The sequence below is a fragment of the Scyliorhinus canicula genome, chromosome 17 (genome assembly GCF_902713615.1).
Source record: "Scyliorhinus canicula chromosome 17, sScyCan1.1, whole genome shotgun sequence".
NCBI lineage: Eukaryota > Metazoa > Chordata > Chondrichthyes > Carcharhiniformes > Scyliorhinidae > Scyliorhinus > Scyliorhinus canicula.
In genome coordinates, this window is record NC_052162.1 from 78,448,388 (window position 1) to 78,473,213 (window position 24,826).

The 24,826-nt window shown below is 50.4% G+C and overlaps 1 pseudogene; it reads left to right on the top strand.

Moving 5' to 3' along the window:
• The first annotated feature begins 210 nt into the window (after positions 1-210).
• Positions 211-24,826, top strand: part of LOC119951474 — a 30,609-nt pseudogene continuing 5,993 nt past the window's right edge.

Below are 24,826 nucleotides of genomic sequence, written 5' to 3' on the forward strand. Positions count from 1 at the left end.
GCGTGAGGCAGCAGACATTTGAAAAGCAGCGCAAAGCATCACAGTAGCACAGTGGTTAGCACAGTTGCTTCACAGCTCCAAGGTCCCAGGTTCGATTCCCAGCTTGGGTCACTGCCTGCGCGGAGTTGCACGTTCTCCCCCTGTCTGCGTGAATATTCATTGGAAAATGAACATATCTAAGACTGTTTCCAATCAGTTTCTCAAACGAAGATGGATACAGTTCCTGATCTGATTCTGGATAACAAACAGAGGGGTCAGTAACCTAAAATCAGGAGAACCAAAGGCAATATTGAACATGACCAATGCCTTGACTGATGTTAAATGATAAGTCCACATTAATTAGTCAGACAACAGGTCAAATAATGAATCATAATACATAAGGAGGCCATTCTTTCACTATTGCTCTAAAAGGGGGGAAAAGATAGAAACCAGTAAAATATAGGGCTACCAGTTTTAGCTAGGGTTTGAGCAAACTCCTTGGTAATACCGATGAAGTTTGAGAAGGCTTAGAAAGACAGGGGTAAGCATGGATAGGCAGCGTGGATTTGTAAAAGGCAGGTGATGTTTGACTAATTTAATTGAATGTTTTGTCAAAATCACAGATTATCCAAATAAAGGATTTGAAGTGGATATTGTACATATCGATTCTCAAAAGGCATTTGAGACGTGCTATTTAGTAATGAGTTACAAAAATGCAGGTACATGAGTCGAGAGATGGCTCGGGGACTAAAATCAGAGTCTAGGTAAATGGATGTTGTACAAACTGGTGGCTGGTTGGTGCAACCCAGGGAGCTGTGCTGGGACCACTTTTGTTTTCCATTCAAAAAAATGATTTGGATTGAGATTCCAAAGAGGATAGATTTTAAAAGATTGAAAGGGAACAGCATAAAAATGGGGGGGGGGGGGGGGGGGGGGCGTGATGTTTGTCAGGGCAGCTAACTGACTGGATTTCTCCAAAGAATAGTTGACACTGGCATAGGCATTATGGTCTTTTCTGTGCTGTAATTTCAATGATTCTTTGGCTCTATTGTACACTGCAGTGCAATATATCTGAAATAAACACGTTTTATCACCTGTGTGGCAGTAATATCAAAACAAGCTCACTGGGATTTAAGTCTTTTGTGTACCATTTGTTACTATTTCTAATGCGCTGGTTAATTCATGTTAACTTCCTGATCCAGTTATTGTGCTGTGTTCCTGAGAGATTGTAGAGATGGTGCTCAATAGGTTCTGTGTGTGAACAAGAATCATAGAATCATAGAATTTACAGTGCAGAAGGAGGCTATTCAGCCCATGGAGTCTGCACTGACCCTTGGAAAGAGCACCCTACTTAAGCCCACACCGCCACCCCATCCCCGTAACCCAGTAACCCCACCTAATCTTTTGGAAACTAAGGAGCAATTTAGCATTGCCAATTCACCTAACCTGCATATCTTTCGACTGTGGTAGGAAACCGGAGCACCTGGAGGAAATCCACGAAGACACGGGGAGAAAATGCAAACACCACACAGACAGTCACCTGAGGCCGGAATTGAACTCAGGTCCCTGGAGCTGTGAGGCAGCAGTGCTAACCAGTGTGCCACCGTGCCGCCCAATTATTATTGGCTGGCAGCTTTCAGGGACGGATCTTCAGCCCTATTGCGGGCTTAATTCGACGGGAGACTTGGCCCTGCCCAGGTAAATGTCCAATTGGTTCGGAATAACACACGCCTCCTGGAACAAAGCATCACAGGGCTCCCACTAGTTGGAGAACCGGTGAGTGATACCTCTATTGCCCACATTAAATCCTGGCTGATGTCACAAAAATTAGGCATGTTGATAAGAAATAGTGGGAGGCCAAGGATAAAACCTTGTGAGGCACCAGAGGTAACACTGCAGGAGTGGGAAGAGAAGCCATTGCAGGTGATTCTCTCACTATGATGAGGTACAAATGGAGCCAGCTGAATGCAGTCGCATACTTCTGGACAATGTTGGAGAGGCCTTGGAGGAGGATGCTGTGACCAACCATGTCTAAGGCTACAGACAGGTCAGGAAGGGTAAGAGGGAAAGTTTACCTTCATGTTCAGATATGATGATGTGTGTTTTGAGACAGGAGATGTTGGGCGCGATTCTCTGCTCCCCACGCCGGGTGGGAGAATCGTGGGAGGGCCCCCCGACAAATTTCATGCCCCCCTGGCGCCCCCCTCCCCTCCAACCCCCCCCCCCCCCCCCCCCGCTTGGAAGAATCGGCGCTCGCCGTTTTTCACGGCAAACAGCGATTCTGCGACTCGGATGGGCTGAGCGGCCTGCCGTTCGCGGCCGTTTCACAACGGCAGCAGACACACTGGCTGCCGTTGTGAAATGGGAGTGAGTAGCCCGTTTGGGGCTTGTAGGTGGCCTAGCAAGGAAAGAGCACCACGACTGTGCTCGGGAGGGGACTGGCCCCCGATCGGTGCCCACCGATCGTCGGGCCGGCGTCCAAATCGGACGCACTACTTCTCCTCCCCCGCCCCGCAAGATCAAGCCGCCACGTCTTGCGGGGCGGCTGAGGGGAAAGACGGCCACCGCGCATGCGCGGGTTCGTGCCGTCAGCATCATGACATCAGCCGCGCATGCGCGGGTTGGAGCCGGCCAACCTGCGCATGCACGGCTGATGTCATTAGGCACGCCGGCTGCGTTATTCTTGGCGCGATGCCCCCGCGGCCGAGAGTTATGGAGCGCCGCTCCTAGCCCCGGCGGGAGGGGAGAATAGGGGCGAGCAGCGGCCTCCAAGGCCGTTGTGAAACTCGGCCGAGTTCACGATGGCCCTCCTGATTTTTCCCGGGAGCGGAGAATTCCGCCCGTTGTTACTGTGGCAGAGGTGGAGATCTGGGGCGGGATTCTCCGTAGCCCTTCGTAACGCGGGTTGCCTGCGAAAAAAATCGGTGTTAATCACTCCGGCGCCGGGGCCTTCTTTAAGGCCGCTATTCTCCGTTCCCGGAGGGGCTAGCAGCTGACTGACGCGATACGCGTCAGTTTCACCAGCTGCGGAAGTGGTGAGACCCGGCGTTTTTTGGAGGATAAGGAGGAGAGAGACGGGGGGGGGTGTGTTTTCCAGCATTTGGGGGGGGGGGGGGTGTGTTCCGGCATTTGGGGGGGGGGTGTGTTCCGGCATTTGGGGGGGGGGGGTGTGTGTTCCGGCATTGGGGGGGGTGGGGGTGTGTGTTCCGGCATTGGGGGGGGTGGGGGTGTGTGTTCCGGCATTTGGGGGGGGGGGTGTGTTCCGGCATTGGGGGGGGTGGGGGTGTGTGTTCCGGCATTTGGGGGGGGGGTGTGTTCCGGCATTTGGGGGGGGGGGGGGGTGTGTTCCGGCATTGGGGGGGGTGGGGGTGTGTGTTCCGGCATTTGGGGGGGGGGGTGTGTGTTCCGGCATTTGGGGGGGGGGGGGTTTGGGGGCAGCGGCGGGCAGAGAGGGGGGGCGACGGATGCCCGGGGCCAACGCACCGTCGCCCCCCCCTCTGTCCGCCGCTGCCCCCTACCCCAACCCCCCCCTCACCACGCCTACCTCAACCCCCCCTCACCACCCCTACCTCAACCCCCCCTCACCACCCCTACCTCCCTCCCTCCCCACCACCCCTACCTCCCTCCCCACCACACCTACCCCCCTCCCCACCACACCTACCCCACTCCAACGTCGGGTCCCCCCCCCTCAACGCCGGGTCTCCCCCCCTCAACGCCGGGTCCCCCCCCCCCCCTCAATGCCGGTACCCACACCCCGTCCCCCTCCCTCTGAAGGCCGTTACCCACACCCCCCCTCTCTCCTCCTCCCCCCCTTCCTTCCTCCTCCCCCCCTTCCTTCCTGCTCCCCCCTTCCTTCCTCCGTTAGTGGGGGGGGGGGGTGCGGCGTTAGTGGGGGTGTGGGGGTGCGGCGTTGGAGGGGGGTAGGGGTGGTGAAGGGGGTAGGGGTGGTGAAGGGAGGGGGTTGGGGTAGGGGCAGCTGCGTGCAGAGGGGGGGCGACGATGCGTTGGCCCCGGGCATCCGTCGCCCCCCCCCTCTGCACGCCGCTGCCCCTACCCCAACCCCCTCCCCTCACCACCCCTACCCCCTTCACCACCCCTACCCCACTCCAACGCCGCACCCACCCCCCCACTAACGCCGCACCCCCCCCCCCCCACTAACGGAGGAAGGAAGGGGGGGAGGAGGAAGGAAGGGGGGGAGGAGGAAGGAAGGGGGGGAGGAGGAGAGAGGGGGGGGGGTGTGGGTACCGGCCTTCAGAGGGAGGGGGACGGGGTGTGGGTTGCGGCGTTGAGGGTGGGGGGTGCCGGCGTTGAGGGGGGGGGACCCGGCGTTGAGGGGGGGGGGACCCGGCGTTGAGGGGGGGGGGGTTGCGGCGTTGCGAGAGATGGGGGGCGGCATTGGAGGGGGGTAGGGGTGGTGGGGAGGGGGGTAGGGGCGTTGGAGGGAGGTAGGGGTGGTGAGGGGGGGGGGTGGTTAGGGTAGGGGGCAGCGGCGTACAGAGGGGGGGGGGCGACGGTGCGTTGGCCCCGGGCATCCGTCGACCCCCCCCCTCTCTGCCCGCCGCTGCCCCCAAACCCCCCCGATGGCCGCAACTCCCCCGATGGCCGCAACCCACTCCCCCGATGGCCGCAACCCCCCGATGCCGCAACCCACCCCCCCCGATGGCCGCAACCCACTCCCCCGATGGCCGCTACCCACTCCCCCGATGGCCGCAACCCACTCCCCCGATGGCCGCAACCCACTCCCCCGATGGCCGCAACCCACTCCCCCGATGGCCGCTACCCACTCCCCCGATGGCCGCTACCCACTCCCCCGATGGCCGCTACCCACTCCCCCGATGGCCGCTACCCACTCCCCCGATGGCCGCAACCCACTCCCCCGATGGCCGCTACCCACTCCCCCGATGGCCGCAACCCACTCCCCCGATGGCCGCAACCCACTCCCCCGATGGCCGCAACCCACTCCCCCGATGGCCGCTACCCACTCCCCCGATGGCTGCTACCCACTCCCCCGATGGCCGCTACCCACTCCCCCGATGGCCGCAACCCCCTCCCCCGATGGCCGCAACCCACTCCCCCGATGGCCGCTACCCCGCTCCCCCGATGGCCGCAACCCCCTCCCCCGATGGCCGCTACCCACTCCCCCGATGGCCGCAACCCACTCCCCCGATGCCGCAACCCCCCCCCGATGGCCGCAACCCACTCCCCCGATGGCCGCAACCCACTCCCCCGATGGCCGCAACCCCCCGATGGCCGCAACCCATCCCCCCCCCCCCAATGCCTCAACCCACCCCCGACACTGAACGGCGTCAACCATCATCAATGGTTGACGCCGTTTTAAATCAACTGTGATTTTCGCCGACGTGACCCGTGGCCACGTCGGAGGGACTTCGGCCCATCCGTGCCGGAGATTTCAGGTCAGTGCAAATAAAATGAAATCCCGCCGGCGCCAGCTGTTTTCACAGGCTGCCGACGGGATTTGCACAACGCCGGTTTTTTACCGGCGGGAGAATTCGAAAACCTGCGGGAGCGGAAATAACGCCGCTTCCCGCCAATTCTCGGACCCTCCGTGGGGTCGGAGAATCCCGCCCCTGATTAGAGTTATTCAAGCATTGAGTTCTAGAGAAGATCGACATTGATTTGAGAGGGAGCAACATGCTCAATGATTTTGGAGTGGAATATATTATATCCTTAGTACTCTACATTCTAATTACTGCATCTCATTTTCAGACTTTTTGTCTAACCTTTTGTACATCTACATAGAAACGCCATGGTCTTAGTCCACGCATATTCTTTAGTAAAGTTTTTCTTGCTCGTTTTCAAAATTAATTACTTCACTTTCAAATTCTCATTGCTACCTCCTAATTAACCTCAGTATTTGAAGTTGCTTTGCCTCTTTCCTGTGCTAATTTTAATCATTTTCTCCATGCTTATAGATAAGTTTGCCCATCCCACCCTTTGAGCTTAGTTGAATAAACTAACACACTCTATCTATTTTAGGTGCCTAAATCTTATTACTCATTTTGTTCATCCTCCATGTGCAGCTGTCTCCTGTTGTAAAGCCAGTTCCACTGCCTGACAAACTTGAATTGTTCTCTCTTACATCAGTCTTCCAACTGTGCATGAGCTCATTTTCCGCTCCTGGAGTAACTTAATGCAAGGCCTAATACATATAAAGAGAACCTACCGCTTGAAAATCATGTGAAAAGAAAGAGTATTATAGCCTTTAACACAATCCCAAATATTTTTATTTATGTATTGATTTTCATTTTCTCCCATTTTACTGCTTTTCTGTTTGAATTTAGTTACTCATCTTTCAACCTATTTTCTAACATTATACATGAAAGACGAGTCTTATAGCAATAGATGCAATATGCAGAAAGAAAACATTCTACCTTAAAAATGCTAACATAGCTTTTGTTCCAGACAGAGGAGGAGAGATAAACGGAAATACCTATTACCCTTCCTTTAGTATCCACAATCGGTGGGGGTTTGGTTTTGGAAAGCTAAATGCCCTTTGGTGTGTTGTCAATTTAAAGAACCAGCGGCAGACTTTAGATAAGGAGTATTATTTCTTCGCGCGTTCACCCTGAAAATCTAAACGACTTGTTTTTCATACATCAGTGTTGCGATTCTCCGATATGGAGCCCAAGTGTTTGCGCCGTCGTGAACGGCATCGCGTTTCATGACGGTGCAAACAGGGCCCTGGTACGACTGATTCTGGCCCCGTCCCAACATAGGGTCGGTGTTCAAGGTCCGGCCGCGCCAGGAAGTAGGCCTGGGGGAGGGGGGGAGTGGGAGACCCGCTGATCGTAGGGCCCCGATCGCTGGCCAGACCCCATTGGATGCCCCCCCCCCGATCAAGAAGCCCCCCTCTCCCCCCCTCCCCACAGGCTGCCCCCCCCCCCCCCGACCGTTCCTGCAGAGTTACCGCCGGCAGCGACCATGGGTGAAAGGCGCCGGCGAGACTCTGTCCTATTGGCGTGGCCGCTCGGCCCATCCAGGCTGGAGAATCGGTGGCCCCGCCGACTCCAGTAGCCCGCGGCCGGCACTGCGCCAAACGCGTCGGCGCAAATGGCGCCGATTCTCCGCACCTCGGAGAATCGCACGCCGGTGTCGGGACTCGTGACGCGGTTGTGCCGATTCTCCGGCCCAGCGGGGGGGGGCTCAGAGAATTGCCCCCCTAATGCTTAAGGCAGGTCCAATTAAAGAATACAGTGCCCTTCTGCAAGTGTTTAACCAAAAGAAGAGTTTGCACTTCGAGTGTTTGGGTTGTTGTCGGAGACTGGGTAAAGAAAGGAGTCTTTTTTCTATCCTTGTAGTTGGGTTCATATAGCTGAGGTTGGATTGTTGCAGGATTCCTTCCAAGAGATAAATGCTCGGCAGGTTGTGAAGCTCGGCACTTGTAGTTTTTGTATCAGGGGTCAAATTTCTTTATAGATGGAGTTGAAATTCTGGAATCAAGCTGGGAGATTCTTTTAAGATGTATAGCCTCGGGTTCATAAAGGCAAAAATGACACAGCCCTTTTCTGCAGCTACTGTCTCTTTCGGTGTACCTCTATAGACTGTCAGTTTGAATGAACGGGAACGGCCTAAAAGGGATTACCATCTGACAGCCTACAGCTCCTTTTCAAATATGACATTGGCCTTACTTTTACTAACCGCACCCTGGGCTACAGTTTACAGCCACTGCGCCTCGCCACCCCCTGCCCACTTCCCCCCCTGCCAGTTTGCCCCCCATCCCCAGGCCCACTTCTCCGCCACCCCCTCCGCTTCCACTCGCCCCTGCCCCCCCCTCTTTTTCAGAAGCTTGAAGAAGCTTGATCCTTGGCAGCCATCTTAGCACTGAATGACTGACCATTTTAAATAAAATACAGTTCAAGAAACTGGTATCTGAACATAGAGTCCATCTTTAAAGCTAAAAATATGACATATTATAAGGATGCACTTTCATTGACTTCATTAGTGAACACAATAGGTATTTATTAATGAGAATTGTACAGCAGCCTCATGGCTGTAGCTCACTCCCAAAATGTCTCTGCCAAGGAGCCTCACTCACCATCGGGTGATTCCACACCCTGAGTCCTGATTAGTCACCAAGACCACGTGACCCTTACTCTGCTGTGTTGCCCTGAAAGGGAAAACTACCACACATGCCTTTACCTGACATAATTTTTTAAGAAAGAAGAACATGTTGCTCGGAGTAATGTTTTTCTGCTGGTACACGAGAAATTATTTATTAGAGAATTAAATTCATGACTCCAAAGCCTAAGGGCAAATGACCCGAACTAGTTCAAAGTAACTTGAAATGACGCAGTGTCCAGACTGACTTCTGAATGCTTCACTGATCCAAATGCAAAATCTTTATCTTCTATTTTAATTTACTTCCAGACCCCAATTCTGGCATAGGCTAGGGGTGGGCTGGGGTGGGTTGGGGGCAAGGGGAGGGAGGAAGCAGTCACAAGACCCAGTTTTTTGAGGCCTGTTAATTAGTTGAAGGCTGGGTCGCATCCAATTTAAAGAGACGACAGCAGCAAGTATTGTGGCTGTCAGTTTCCTCATTAAAGACTTGGAACAGGAACGCAGATGGCTGGAACTTCAATCAGACCTGCCCCGAATTTCAAAGATGCAGACCTGGAGATACTCTCTGAGGCAGCGAGGGAGAAAGGATAATCTTCTTTCTGAGAAGAGAAGACAATAATCCTGAACTAACCAGGCTTGAATCGAGATTGCGAAGAATGTAACTCAAAGTGTGGTTCGGAGGAACTGGGTAGGATTCCTCCATTCCCCCCACTCCAGGCATGTTTTGCAGCAGCGGAGATAAGACCATAAGACAGAGGAAGAGAATTAGGCCATTCGGTCCATCGAGTCGGCTTCACCATTCAATCATGGCCGATAGGACACTCAGTCCCATTCACCTGACTTCCATTACCCCTGATCCTCTTATTAACCAAGAACTTATCTAACTCTATCTTTTAAAAAAATAAATTTAGAGTACCCAATTATTTATTTTTTTCCAATTAAGGGGCAATTTAGTGTGGCCAAACCACCTAACCTCCACATCTTTGGGTTGTGGGGGTGAAACCCACGCAGACATGGGGAGAATGTGCGAAGTTCACACGGACAGTGACCCAGGGATGGAATTTGAACCTGGGTCCTCAGCACAGCAGTCCCAGTGCTAACCACTAGGCCACATGCCGCCCTCTAACTCTGTCTTAAAGACACTCAGACTCCACAGCCTTGTGTGGCAAAGAGTTCCACAGATTCACAACCCACTGGCTGAAGAAAATCCTCCTCATCTCAGTTTTGAAAGATTATCTCTTCAGTCTGCGGCTGTGCCCTCGAGTTCTAGTTTTTCCTACAAGTTGAAACATCCTCTCCACGTTCACTCTATCTAGGCCTCGCAGTATCCTGTAAGTTTCAACAAGATCCCCGCTCACCCTTCTAAACACTAATGAGTACGGGCCCAGCGTCCTCAACCACTCTTCATATGGCAAGCTCGTAATTCCAGGGGCCATTCTAGTGAACCTCTTCTGAACCCTCGCCAAGACCGGCACATCCTTCCTTAGATAGAGGGTCCAAAACTGCTCATAATAATTACATAGACTCAAAAATATATTCTGCTCTTGCATCCTAACCCTCTTGACATGAACGCTAACATTACATTTGCCTTCCTAACGGTAGATTGAACTTACATGTTAACCTTAAGAGAACCTAGAACTCAGACTCCTAAGTCCCTCTGATTTCCTAAGCCTCTTCCCATTTAGAAAATAGATTCTGCCTCCATTCTCCGTACCAAGGTGCACAACCTCTTATTAGCTGGTTCTGGGATATTCTGGCCGCTCCATTGTCAGTGGGTTTTCCCGTTGCACGCACCCTCCACTGCCGGGAAAACCATGGCTAGGGGTTGCCGTCAGTGGAATGGAAGATACCGCCAAGGGGAATGAGACCAGTACCAGATAAGATGAATGACTTTATTCGTCCTGGCAAGGTGAGTGCAAACCATACACTCCTCATGGGTACTCAACCTGGTACAGAAGCTCCAGTGGAAGATCTTGAAGGCATATGCTGCTTCTGAACATGAAACGAATGTGTGCCCAGGAAACTTATTTACTCCTCAGCAAAGCTGTTGAGGACAGGCCAGCACAGATCCGCACAGCTCTCTATCTCAATGAGCTGATGGCACTGGACCTTGAGTTCTGCAATTCTCTTTTGTCCTTTTAGGGGCTCAGAATGTCCAGTGAAGGGCTGTGATGGAAGAAAGAGTGCTGAAATTTCACACTGACTGTAATGGAGAGGGAACTATAGAGATTTCCACGACGCAATTCATACCCTCTTCATGGCCTTATTATTAAGGGCCTTGGCATTAACCCAGCAGGGCATTGGGAGGGAGTGGGGGCGTGCCTCGCCATGTGGGGAGCATAACAAGCAAGCCCATGTGGGGTTGCTTGTGGGCTCCCAGTGTCACATGAAGGGACCTAGCAGAAGGAAGGTGGGGGGTGTGAAGCGACATGGTGGTTGTGCTGGGAGCCCCCTCACTGCTGACCCTTCGCCTCTCCATCCCCGACTTCCACACCCACCATAACTCACCTGTGACCTGGAATACAGTAATGATCCTTGGCCTCAGGTGGGTAGCAGCAGCGTCTACCATCTCCCTGGTGGTGCTGCCATTTAATGGACCAAGTGCTAGTAAATAGGATCAGTAGAAATTGTTATCTAATGGTCAGCATATATATGGTGGGCCGAAGAGCCTGTTTCCGTGCTGTATGGCTCTGTGACCTATGAGCTGCCAACCTGGGGCAGCTTTCTACAGGCAGGACTCTCCGTGCTTGGGTTCCTTGATCCTGAGGTAGGCCCACCAATGCCCAGTTAAGTGCCACTTAATTCAGCGGACCTTCCAAAAGAGGCGATTTGGGGCTTCTGCTGGCATTCGTGCCAATGGGCAAGACTCCATTAAAATCACCCATCATTCCTTATATTACAACAATAATTCCACTTCAAAGTACTTCACCAGCTAGAAAGCACATTAGAGAATACTAAGGATAAAAAGGCGCTATACAATTGCAATATTTTCTCTCTGAATGATCGCAATTTGTTTTTATTTGGGATAAAATCTGTAACCTACAAAGAACAGATCAATATAATCGGTTTTGGACAATATGGGTTTGGAATCGAAGGCCACTTCACAGATTCTTCATTGCCTCTACTTTTCCTCTGTCCTTAGTCTATTCCTCTCTGTTTAGGAGACAGAAGAAATTATATTATCAGTTTGTTTATATGTGTCACAAGAGACTGCTTGAAAGATAAACCTAATGCATGATTGAGATTCAATTTAAGATTAAAGGGCGAATATCTCTTTCTGGCCTATATATACTGGATTAAAGTCGAAATTCAAACTATCATATTACTTTCTTGTACATCGCAGCTGTCACCATGTTTAAAAGATTTTATACAAATATAAGATGACTATTATTTTAGAAGCCACAAACAATTTTGGTTGAAATGCATATTTTTTTCTCCCATGCACATTCATTTCATTTTCTGTTACTTCTGGAGCATGACCATTCCCCAACTGAGAACCAAGGTCACAGACCTCAGAATTCACTGGTGCTGTTCTATAACTGAACGCTGATGTGACCCAAGTGCAGTCGACCCCTGTTGTTCTTGGGGGGGTTCCGTTCCCGCAAAGTGCGAAACCGCGAATAGCGACCAGGTTCACGCAGACTATGTGGGAACGACATGGAAAAGGTGAGAGTTTAACATTCTAAACCATGGATGAGTGAAGCTTTGGGGGGTGGCTGGCCGTGATTTGTGCACGACTACGTTCGTGTGGGTAAACGAAAATGCAATAGAGGGGGTCGCGAATGATGGGACTTGTCTGTACTTTGATTCGTTCTCCGGTTGCCAACTCCTTCAGTGAAATACTACTTCTTCTGCTGTGCCAAGTTCCCCGAGGGTTGGAGACCACGACAAGATTAGAGGGCATGGGAGGTCATGGCAGGATTTGAACAATTCCTTGTTCAAAGGATAATAATTTTAAAATCACTGTGCATATATGTAAGTTAACAAACATGAGGGATGATGTTTTGCAAGCAGCATTTGGTGCAGGTTAGATGATGGGTAGCAGGGTTTTAGATGAGCTGTATCTTACAGAGGGTGAAAGATAAGAGGCTAGCCAGAAAGACATCCGTAACTTCCTCAGAGTGGCAATCTCTAGCAGATTTACTTTCGCTGGGATTCTGAAGCCCATGCCTCGCCCAATCTTCCTGACTCAGGCTGGGTGAGAAAGCAGCAGCGAAGCGCGCCTCAGGCTGGCTTAATTGGGACAAAGAAAGTTGAGGGATGGGTGGGTGCTAGGTCAGACTGGAGAGAGTGGGGGAGGGTGGTTGGGACAGACCAAGGTGGGTGGGGGGTCTTAGGACTGGTGAGGGGGTGTGGGCGATCAGGTCAGACCAGAGAGAGGGGGAGTTGTTGGGTTACACCAAAGGGAGATGTCAGATCAGACTGTAATGGGGGGGGGGAAATGTGTTTAGTTGGAAGGAGAGAGAGGGCTCAGGTCAGTCAGGAGAGAAGGAAGGGGGTGGTTGGGTCAGACCAGAGGGGGTTGGGGGGTCGGTACAGAGAGGGGAGGGGGTCAGATTGGGTCAGATGGGAGCAAGTGATTGGACCAGAGGGGAAATGAGGATCAGTCCAAGGAAAGAGGGGGGTCAGGACCAGAAGGGGTGTCAGTCTGGGATAGGGGGCCCAGTCCGGGAGGGGAGGGCCTGTGTCCGAAAGAGGGGGGGTCCAGTCCAGGAGGTTGGGTTGGGTGGGGGGGAAGGTTAGTGGCCAGTGTGAGGGTGGGTGGGGGAACCACATGGAATGTCAGTCTGGGGGTCGGGATAATGGGGGTTGGCCGGGGTGTGTGCGGGGGGGAGGGTCGGTCTGGGAAGTGGGGAGGAACCACGAAGGGCGGGTCGTACCTGGGGATAGGGCGGGGGAGCCGGACCGGGTCACCCTGGGGCAGGTGGTTGGTTTAGGATCAGGTTTGGAGGGGGCAGAGTCAGGCTGGGAACGGGGAGTAGTTGGGTCAGGTGCTGGGAGTTGAGTCGGGGTCGGTGGGGTGTCGGTCAGGGGTTGATGTGATAGTTCCCCTGGGGCTGAGAGGTGGTGCGTGTGTTGGCGGTGTCCTGTGCGAGGCTGGGTCTGTGTTTCTTAAATACCTATTCTTGAGTTGGAAATATTTTTTTTTCAGAGTAAGTATCAGGGTAAAACAAGGAAAATCGATTTAAATCACTTCTGATGAATGGTTCCCAGCCCAGTGCAATTGTCCACAGGAAGTTAGCGCTTCTGGACAATTGACGGGTAAACCCTTACGTGACAACTTCTTAGAGGGGTTCCGAGGTACCGGCCTCCCCGAACAGACGCCAGAATGTGGCGACTAGGGCCTTTTCACAGTAACTTCATTGAAGCCTCCATGTGACAATAAGTGATTATTATTATTATTAGGTGCATCATTGGGCTACCTCCCAAATGCGACACTGGGGAACCAGGAAGCTATGTACCATTGTAACAGTCACGTCTGGGGGTGACAAGTGCATTGCAGGGGCTTTCGGTAGCAAATAAGCTGAGGCATAGACACACAATGTCATGGAGGTTGAAATGGGTGATCATTGAAATTGAATTGAGATTAATTTTTACTTGAACATATCCTACAGCATAAAATTTTAATGTGTTTGTCCAAAATTAGTTAACAAAGAATCCTTAGAGCCAGTACATGAAGAGATTTTTGCTGTATCAGTACACACCAGATTGAAGTCCAGTACAAGCCTAATGTCTAAACTACTGCAGCAACCAACTTTCAAACTATGCCATCTCTGAGGACTTTTAATTGGAATGCTAAACTTTGCAAAAGTTACAAAGTCAGCGCTGGAGCATGAGGTTAATATTGTGGGCAGGGCACCTATTATAGAAACTACTCGGTTTTCATTGCGAACTTAGATTTTGGCAGTTTCTATGCTTCATGCTCACCAGGGAATGTCAGATTTATACCCATTCCCCCAATAATTTTAATAAACGGTAGAATGGAGTCATTTGAAACCATTCTTTTGAAGGTTAGGCAATAGAAAAGTGTTCTATCGAGTCATTTCACATAAGGGAAATTATTATTTTCAATTCCTTGTGTTTTAATTTTGGCTGAATGGCAAACACAGCATTCCAAAAATAATGAAGAATAATTAAGGCACTTTCGAGACATTTCAGCGTGATAAAATACAATAATATTCATTTTCTACCTTTCAATAGTGGAATTAACAAAACAGTATTTAATTATCAATAAAATACTTTGGGATATCCTGACGCCATGAAAGACACTAGATAAAAGCAAGCACATTTTTTATTCTGTTACGACCCCCTCAGGGACCAAAACCCATGTAATGTACGGTTCCCCTCCTACACTTTGAAGTATAAACTCCCACAGTAATTGGGGGCAGAGCCTCCCCCCTAAATAGGAGGAACTTAGAGGATATAAACCCCGACCTGGGAGCAGGTCGGGTAGGGTGACTCTGCGGAGTGAGGAGTAGTGTAATTGTAACATTGCGAGCAGAGTAAATAAACCTAGTTGTTATCCTGCCTACCTGGTGTTGCACAAAGTCCTTACCTTCGACTATCACATATTAATTAATGGACATTGGCATTGCTGGCAAGTCCAACATCTATTGCCCATCCCTAATCATCCTCGAGTACATATGTGTAACATAAATGTCAGTGTTATTTGTTTCTTTTATTTTATTTTCGCATTAACTTTCCTGCAAATAATATTTCCATATTGATCATTAACCTGATCAACATTTGGTAATTTGTAGTTGAAGTTCTTCACTGATAATACTGAGAATCACATCGAATTTACAAGACAGAAAAAGACCATTTGCTCCAACAGCTCAAAGTCGGTACTTGTGCTCCACGTGAGCTGACTCACATCTATTTCATCTAACCCGATTAGCATATCTTTCTATTCCTTTCTCCATCATGTACCTATCTAGCTCCCCCTTGAACACACACCTGATTAATCAATTGGAGAATATTGTTCTGAAAACCTACATCAATAAATGTCAGAGAGAAATTCAATTCCTTCCTGAATGTCACACACTGCACTGCTCTTAGCTGTCAACCACAAGGCTCCTCCAGGGGTGAAAAATGCAAACCCTTAAACATTGGTGTCAACAACATGAACTTGGCTTCCATCAAGCTTCATTTTTATCCCTGCTCCCACTAAGTAAAGAGCATTTCTGTTGAGCAGCATAAAATGGAAGCAACCTTGTTGTAAAAATAAATAGCTAGTGCCGAACAACGTGAAATATAGAACATAGAACATAGAACAGTACAGCACAGAACAGGCCCTTCGGCCCTCAATGTTGTGCCGAGCCATGATCACCCCACTCAAACCCACGTATCCACCCTATACCCGTAACCCAACAACCCCCCCCCCTTAACCTTACTTTTATTAGGACACTACGGGCAATTTAGCATGGCCAATCCACCTAACCCGCACATCTTTGGACTGTGGGAGGAAACCGGAGCACCCGGAGGAAACCCACGCACACAGGGGGAGGACGTGCAGACTCCACACAGACAGTGACCCAGCCGGGAATCGAATCTGGGACCCTGGAGCTGTGAAGCATTTATGCTAACCACCATGCTACCCTGCTGCCCCTACTACCCTGCTGCCCCGGGGTATGCCCACAAATATGCCCACATATTCTGTCCATCACCCAGTTGCAAGATATGGAATTACAAAATATTTGATGATACGAGGGAAGATAATGATTTTGACGAGCCTCTCCAATCTTACAGTTTCTGACATAGTTGCAATCCAACCTTTTTCAAATACCACTATTCAAATGAACTAATGAGTGTGTGTAAATTACAATTTGGAATCTATAACTTTCACTTACTGCCCTGGCTGAGATAATCTTCTCAAAACATGTTTTTCTAATTAAGGGGCAATTTAGCCTGCACATCTTTGGGTTGTGGGCGTGCGACCCACATAGACACGGGGAGAATGTGCAAACTCCACACAGACAGTGTTCCAGGGCCGGGATCGAACCTGGGCCTTCTCTACCGTGCTAACCAGTGCTCCAGTGTGCCGCCAGTGTGCCGCCCTGATCGCTGAGAGAACGAAGCTCAAGTCCAACAGTTGATTCTGATCACGAGAAATTGTGTATTGAAATTTACATTACATTTCTGGGACGTTAGCAAGTAGTGTAAGTTTATTAATTTCCCCATCTCATGGTCATAATTTCTGTGTGATGAATTTCAAGCAGGTCCAGCTGTCTTGAAAACTTTATTTTTTAGTATAAGTCAGACAATTGACAGCATAATATTACAATACAGTTCCCTTAAGTTTAAGAACATAAAAATATCGTAGGACGGGCAAGCCATATGGTCCTTTGAGGTTGATGTGCCATATATTAAGATTATGGATGATCCCCAATATCAACTCTATTTTCCTGTTGATCCTCATATCCCTTGATTTCCTTAGAGCCCAGAAATCTATAAATCTCAGCCTTGAATATACTCAGTGATTGAGCATCACGGCCCTTTGAGATATGAATTCCAAAGATTACCAACCTCTAACTTTTTTGTCATCTTAGTCCAAAATGCCCACCCCCTCATCCTGAGACTATGCTCCCATTGTTCCAGATTCTGCAGCTAAGGGGAAACAGCCTCTCAGCATCTTCCCTGCCAATCCATCTCGGAATCTTTAAGATCCTGATGGGTCTTGACAGGGTGAAAGTGGAAAGAATGTTTCCTCTTGTGGAAGAATCTAAAATTGGGGTCACCAAAATAAGGGACCGTCCATTTAAAAACCGATGAGGAGATTTATTTTTCTCTCAGAGGGGCGTGCGTCTTTGGAACTCTCTTCTTCAAAAGGAAGCAGAAGCAGAACCTTTGAATATTTTTAAGTCAGAGCGAGAGAGATTCTGATAAGCGAGATGTTGAAAGGGTATTCAGCGAGGATGTGAACTTCAGGTTATAATCAGATCAACCCACGATCTTATTGAATGGCTGAGTAGACTTGTGGGACCAAGTAGCCTACTCCTGCTCTTAGAATGCATGTCTGTATATGTTTCAGTGAAATGTGGCCTATGTAGGGGCTTCTGGTGACGGTGATGTGCTGAGCAGGTGGCTCTCCTCCAGAACATAGCCAAATAGGCACTTTGAGGCCCAAAATCCTCTGGCAGGCCCACAATCTGAATGTTCTGGCGTCTGAACTGAGTCACCTGGTCCTTAACATTCCCCTTCAAGCTCCCCTGTGTCACCACCAGCTTTTTGAATTCAGCCTCCAGGGTGGAAATCCTGTCACTATGATCCATCAACGCCCGAATTAGCCCGAAAATTCGGTAGCATCTCACAATTAAGAAAGGGAAGGAACAGAGCCAGCAAGCCAGAAAATGGGTGCTCAAGAAGATGAAGAGACGGAAGGAGTGGAGGAAAAGGATATGAACAACAGGCAGGTGAACCGGTGGACCCACGAGGCGAGGGTACCCCACCCACCACAGAGAGAGGGAGACTGATGCTCCGAGTATCAGCCTCCCCCACCTCCCTGCCTGGAGATGGATGGAAGGCATTTCTTACAAAGGAACTGGACGCAATCAGAGAGGTGTTAAACATATCAATCGTGAAGGATGACCGACAAGGGGAGCTGGAAGCACCAATAGGACTGGCCGAGATCATGGAGAGCATCAAATCCATGCAGGTGGTGAAGGCACTGGGGCACGATGGGCTCCCGGTGGACTTCTATAAAAAATTTGCACCAACCCTGGCCCTGCGCCTATGGGAAATATTCACAGATTTGCTAGCGTGGGGCACCCTGCCTCCAACGCAAACACAGGCCACGATACCGCTGATACCCAAGAAAGACAAAGACCCGGCAGAATGTAAATCATATAGACCCATTTTTAAGCTCAATGTGGATGCGAAAATACTCACGAAAGTCCTGGCTAAGAGACTGGAAAACTGCATACCAGAGGTGGTCGCAGAGGACATAACGGGCTTTGTCAAAGGTAGACAGCGAACTGCGAACACCAGAAGGCTGTTGAATGTAATAGTGTCCACATCATTGGAGAGAACCCGAGAGGTGATTGTCTCCTTGGACACAGAAAAGACCTTCAACAGGGTCGAATACAAGTACCCCATAGAGTTACTGGAGTGGTTTGGGCTAGGAACAGGGTTCACCCCGTGGGACAAACTCCTGTACAACGACCCCAAGGTGAGTATTCCGAACAACACCACCAGCTCTGAATATTTCCAGCTGAACAGAGGCATGAGGCAGGGATGCCCACTGTTCCCGCTCTTATTCGCCCTTGCACTCGAACCCCTGCTGACGTGAAAGGATGGATGGGTATCCGAAGAGGATGGAGAGCACAGTGTCGCTCCATGTGGATGACCTGCTCCTCTACATCTCAGACCCACAGAACGGCCTGAAAGCAATCATGCAGCTCTTGGAAGAGTTCGGGGACTTCCCGGCTACAAACTCAACCTGGGCAAGAGCTAGGCATTCCTGTGAACCACGAATGGGGGAGGAACAGAGGTGGAGGGACTACCATTCAAACTAGCCCAAAGCAAATTCCACTACCTGGGGAACCAGATAGCCCATGACTGGACTCAGATCAACAAATGGAACCTGACTAGTCTGGCGGAGGAAGTTAAAAAGGACCTACAGAGATAGGTCCCGCTTTCCCTGGTGGGGAGAGTGCAGATGATCAAGATGAACGTGCTGCCAATGTTCCTCTTCCTGTTCAGATCCATCCATGTTTGTGTGATGGAGGAAAATGCCCAAGGATCTCCAAGACTACACTGCAAAGGAGAAGAAACATGGGCGGCCTGGCCTTTCTGAACCTGCAATGCTACCACTGGACAGCCACAGCCGAGAGGGAGAAGGGATGGATACTAGAGCCCAATATTGAATGGGTGAGGCTGGAGGGGTCCTCCTGAAAGGGAATGACCCTCGGAGCCCTCGCCACAGCACCGCTCCCATCCCCCATGGCAAAATACAGATCCTGCCCAGTGGTGGTAGCCACATTGACAACATGGAATCAAATGAGACAACATCTCGGTTTAACTGAGATGTCCTCCATGGCCCCCATCTGCGGTAACCACAAGTTCCTGCCAGCCACCTTCACAAAATGGAGGCAGGATGGGGGATGCTCGAGCTCAGGGACTTTTACATGGGGGATAGACACGCGACTCTAGACGAACTAACGGAAGAACTGGAGCTACCGGAAGGACAGGAGCTCCGGCCCCTACAAATCAAAAACTTTCTCCACAAGGAGGCGACGAGGTACCCAAGAAACACTTTACTGGAGGAACTATTAAGGCGGACAGTAGGGAAAAGGGGAACCATGTGGACATTTACGGTTGACTTCTGGAAAGGACAAGAACACCATTAAACGGGGCAAGACAGAAATGGTAAGATAAACTCGGGGAGGAAGCAGAATGGGGATTCTGGAGTGAAGCACTTAGTAGGGCCAACTCCACCTCCTCCTGTGTAAGGCTAAGCCTCATGCTTAAAGTGGTGCACAGGGCGCACCTAACCCGAACCCGGATGAACAGGTTCTTCCCGGAGGTGGAAGACAAGTGTGAACGGCTCATGGGAGGCCCGGCCAATCACGGTCACATGCTCTGGGTCTGGCCCAGACTTGTCGGGTTCTGGACAGCCTTCTTCGAGGTGATGTTCAAGGTTGTGGGGTTGAGGGTGGAGCCGTGCCCAAGAGTGGCAGTGTTTAGGGTTTCGGACCAGCCAGGATTACATATGGGGAAGAGGGCTGAGGCCCTGGCATTTGCTTCCTTAATTACACGCGGGAGAATCCTGCTCAGCTGGCAATCAGCAGCGCCACCCACAGCTACAGACTGGTTGTCAGGCCTGTCGGAATTTCTCCACCTGGAGAAGGTCAAGTACACCATCTGAGGGCAGGATGAGGGCTTCCACAAAGCATGGGGGCTATTCGTCAGCCTGGTCCAAGGGGTCTCTTTCCAAGGGTCGGTGCAGACCCGATGGGCTGAATGGCCTCCTTCTGCGCTGTAAATTCTATGATTCTTTGTATGGCTGACTAACTTACATGCAATACTTCATTTAAATCATTCTTATAGATGTAAATATCTGAGTAAATATCTGAGTCTCCAGCAATGATCCTTGTGGCACCCCATTAATAACAACCTGCCAATTTTATGTAACCCATTCATTCCTACTCTGTTTTCTGTCTTTCAACCAATCCTCTATCCATGTTAATATATTACCTCCAAACCCATGAGCCCTTAATTTGTGCAACAACTTTTCATGGGGTCCAATGCATTTTGAAACTAGAAATATACAACATCTACCGCACCGGATTATCTTGATCTACCCTGATGCAGCATCCTCAGAAAACTCAGATTGGTCAAACAAGATTTCCTGACATATTTTGATTTTCGAAGTGCACTGCTACCAATTCCGCAATAATGGATTCCAGCATTTTCCCAACGATGGATGTAATGGATTAATTGTAGACAATTCTTGAAAGGGCTGCGCAGCACTCAGAGTGCTGAGGTGGATGATCAATCTCTCTTGTTCACAATGTTTCTTCCCACTATCAATCTTCATTGAGGTTCCCGCACCATCAGCTTGCCTTGAAGTGGCACATTCTGTCTTCTTGTATTCTTCCTTCTTGGAACGGGCCTCATGTGTGGATGATCGCCCTCGACAACCACTAGTGGTTTGTCTTTTGATTGATCACCTCTTCTTGTAGCTTACCTGCACTTGCGCAGGAAGCTTTTTTTTTGCAATAATTACCCATCCAATTATGAACATGAAACTGCTAATCGTATCACAGCGCACCTTTCCACACTCAAGATGTCAACAGTTTGAAAAGTCTTGCTTGACCACAATTCATGAACATGTCAGCAGTGCATCACCATGTTTCACTGGCTCACATCACCTGTTCCAAGTTAAATCTGCTGGCCCACGAAAGCCTTTTGGAGATATGTCAAAAAACCAGGGACGGGATATTCCATTGGCTGTCGCTGGAATCGTGATTGGGCAGAGAATCGATTCATGGTGGGCGCCGGTTTCATGCCAAATCACAATTATATGGTGCCCTGACAATGGTGTCAATGTGTTCCATTCCACACATATCATTTGCATATCATTAGTAGGCCCGTCCATGTATTCTCCAGGGCCTCCGCTATTCTCCGCCTCCACTGGGGGGAATTTCCGACGGCGAGTTTCACTTATGCTTTTAAAACTCGGGAAGCAGGCGCAGTGGCTGATGAGGGAGAGCGAGGAGATAGGACGTGAAGAGGCGCGACCGTGAGCTGCCGGTCCTGACACTGGTAAGGCCAACTGGGGGTGGGGTTGCCCTGCCAGTGCCGGGGGTGGGGGCAGGGAAGAAACTTGGGGCAGGCCGTGGAGTCGGGGTCGGCGTAACCTCCCATTGGACTGGGCCGGTGTCCAGGCATGGACCGCCATTGTCACAGCCTACAAGGCAGCCATCTTGATGCGTACCCCATTGACCACCCACCTTGACCCAGAGAAACAGGAGTCAGCCTCTAAGGATGGAGAGCCGGCCACCCAACAGGCCGAGGAGGAGAAGGTGCAAAGGAGGTGCCACATGAGGCCTCGTGTGTACCGGCAGTGCCTGTCATTCGACAGCCTGCCGGACCGGGCATGTCGTCGAAGACTCTGGCTCAGCAGGGGACAGAACAGGACTGGAAAATCCCAGCCATGGGCAGGACTGGAAAATCTTGGCCACAGACAGGACTGGAAAAACCTGACCATGAACAGGACCGGAAAATCCCACCCTAAGAGACAGTCCAACCGCCTACATTATAAAGCTCCTAAAAAGTATGCAAACGATTGAGAATTTAATTAATTCAACCTGACAACATATGAACTGTGGACTTTAATGCAAATACAGAGTGTAGTAGGCATTTCATTGTTATCCTGAATTAAGGAGTCCTACATTTTGCAATGTATGCAATGACTGTAATATTTGTACATTGAACAGTTCTTAATTGTGCAATCCTTTTATTATTTTATACTTTATTTGAATGATTGTCTGCAACTATATTATGAAGTATGATTACTTGTTTTATTTATATCGTCATCTCAATTTGGCACCTGCCACCACGATGACTTGTCAATAAATTATCGATCCACATCATATTGCGCTATAACATTATTTACTTAAAGTTCGATATTGCAGGTACTGCAGGTTTCCACTACATCTTTGTGTCCAATATTCCCTCCTGGATTTGTATGTGTGCGAATGAGTACAGCAACCCAGAAGATAGCACACAGCACACTCAAAGGTTGCCCCATTTAAGATGTCTCGCCGTGTAAAAAAAATGAAAGGTCCAACACAGCTAAATGCACAGACCAAACACACAAAAAGAATTAGGGGGACATAAATGGTTACTAGGCAGTTGAATTAAATTAAGTAGTCCTTAAGTTAGCACTCCATTTAACACTTTAAAATGATCTAGCTGATTTTACAGAGGGAACCCTGTTGAGTCTCCTTCTTTGATGGATGGAAAGGACAATGGCCTTTTTAAGCCACCTTTGGAAAATAAATATATTAAATAAAACAGAACAAATTCCAGAACATCATTATCTAGAAGTTCAGTTAGAACTGAAATCAGTCAAAAACTGAGGCCGGATTCCCCAATCCCGTGGCCAAGTTCTGACGGCGGCGTGAAAAGTGGCGTGAACCACTCCGGCGTCAACGGTCCTCAATTGTCCGATATGCTCCCCTTCCTGAGTGGTCCCCGCAGCTCGAGCCAGCATGGCATGGCCGGCGCGAGTTTGAGCATGCGTGCTACTGCCCGCATGATTCCGCACGTGCGTGCTACGGCCGGCGTGATTCCGCGCATGCGCGTGGGTTCCTGTCTCCGCACTGGCCCCCGGGCAATATGGCGGAGCCCTACAGGCGCCCGGTGCAGAGGAACATAGGCCCCCACGGAACCCGCCCGCCCGCTTGATCGGTAGGCCCCAAGCGTGGGCCAGGCCACAGTGGAGGTCCCCCCAGGGTCGGATCCCCCCGCCCCCGCACCAAGACGATCTCCACAGACACAAATTCCAGGTCCCCGCCGTGTGGAACCATACGTGATCCACACCGACGGGACTCTGCCAAAATCGGTTGGGCACTCGGCCCGTCGAGGCTCGGAGAATCGCCCGGGGCCAAACGGCCCCCGACTGGTGCGGCGGCAATCGCACGGACACCCAAGAATCGGCGCCGGAGAATCAGCGAGCCGCTGTCGGGGCGGCGTGGCATGATTCTTGTGACACCCCCCCCCCCCCCCCCGAGGATTCTCCGGCCTAGCGGTGGTCGGAGAATCCCAGCCTGAGAAACTAAAAGACAATGTATGCAGGATTGCACCGCCTCATTCTAAAACTGAAAGCTAAGACACAAGGAAGAGGGGGCGAAAGCAGTGGGGCACAGGAACAGGGGATAAAGAGGAAGAGAGCAAAGGGAAAACACAGACTGACCCTGGGAGGGGGCCACAACACTAACAGGAAAGTTAGCGGCTAGAAGTACGTGAGAGAAGGAGGGCCGTGTGTGAGAGAGTTGCTGGTGAGGGAGGGGGGTAAACATCACAAGAAGGGAGACAAGTGGGGGAAGGTAGAAGGAGGGTAAGAGAGAGAGGGGCATCACGGTAGCACACCGGGCAGCACAGTGATTCGCACTGTTGCTTCACAGGTTCGATTCCTGACTTGGGTCACTGTCTGTGAGGAATCTGCACTTTTTCCCCGTGTCTGCGTGGGTTTCCTCCGGGTGCTCCGGTTTCCTCGCACAGTCCAAAGACTAAAAACCTCAATCAGGATAGTCACCTGGAACGTCAGGGGACTTAACAGCCCAGTGAAAAGATGCAGAATGAAAGTTGACATTGTCTTCCTACAAGAGACGCACCTGAGGGAAAAGGACTAACAGTGGATAAGGAAGGGCTGTGTGGATCAGACCTACCATTCGTGTTTTTTTTTAGAATCATAGAATTTACAGTGCAGAAAGAGGCCATTCGGCAAATCGAGTCTGCACCGGCTCTTAGAAAGACCACCCTACCGAGCCACCACACCACCCTATCCCCATAACCCAGTTACCCCATTCAACAAACCCTAAATGCAATTTTTGGACACTAAGGGCAATTTCTGCATGACCAATCCACCTAACCTGCACGTCGTTGGACTGTGGGAGGAAACCGGAGCACCCGAAGGAAACCCACGCACACACGAGGAGAACGTGTAGACTCCGCACAGACAGTGACCCAAGCCGGGAATCGAACCTGGGACCCTGGCGCTGTGAAGCAATTATGCCAACCACTATGCTACCATGCTGCCCACTGTTATGGGACGAGTCCCATGTTAAGGGACGAGACCTAGGAGGGTAGCCATACTAATAAATAAGAGGATGGTGTTTCTGCGATGAAGTTGGTTACGGATCCAGGGGGTAGGTAAGTCATGGTCAGTAGCATCCTGGATGGGGCACCAGGGGTCCTGGTCAAAATGAACGACATGGAGTTTATAAAGAAGACGAAGACAGAAATCCCTGACCCAGGCATGACTTAACATGGGTGGGGGGAGCACTTTAACTGTGTACAGGACCCATGGACATACAGGTCGAACCCCAAAACAGGGAAGACCTAATATGGCAAAAAGAATTCGGCACATTCATGGAGCAGATGGAGGCAGTGGACTCATGGCGGTTCACCCACCCAGGGGAGAAGGGGTTCTCCTCGTCTCCCAGGTACATAAAGTATATACCCAGACTGACTTCTTTGTAGTGGGGAAATCGGTCTCCTGGGGATAGTAAAAGCAGAATCCTCCGCATCGTAATCGCCG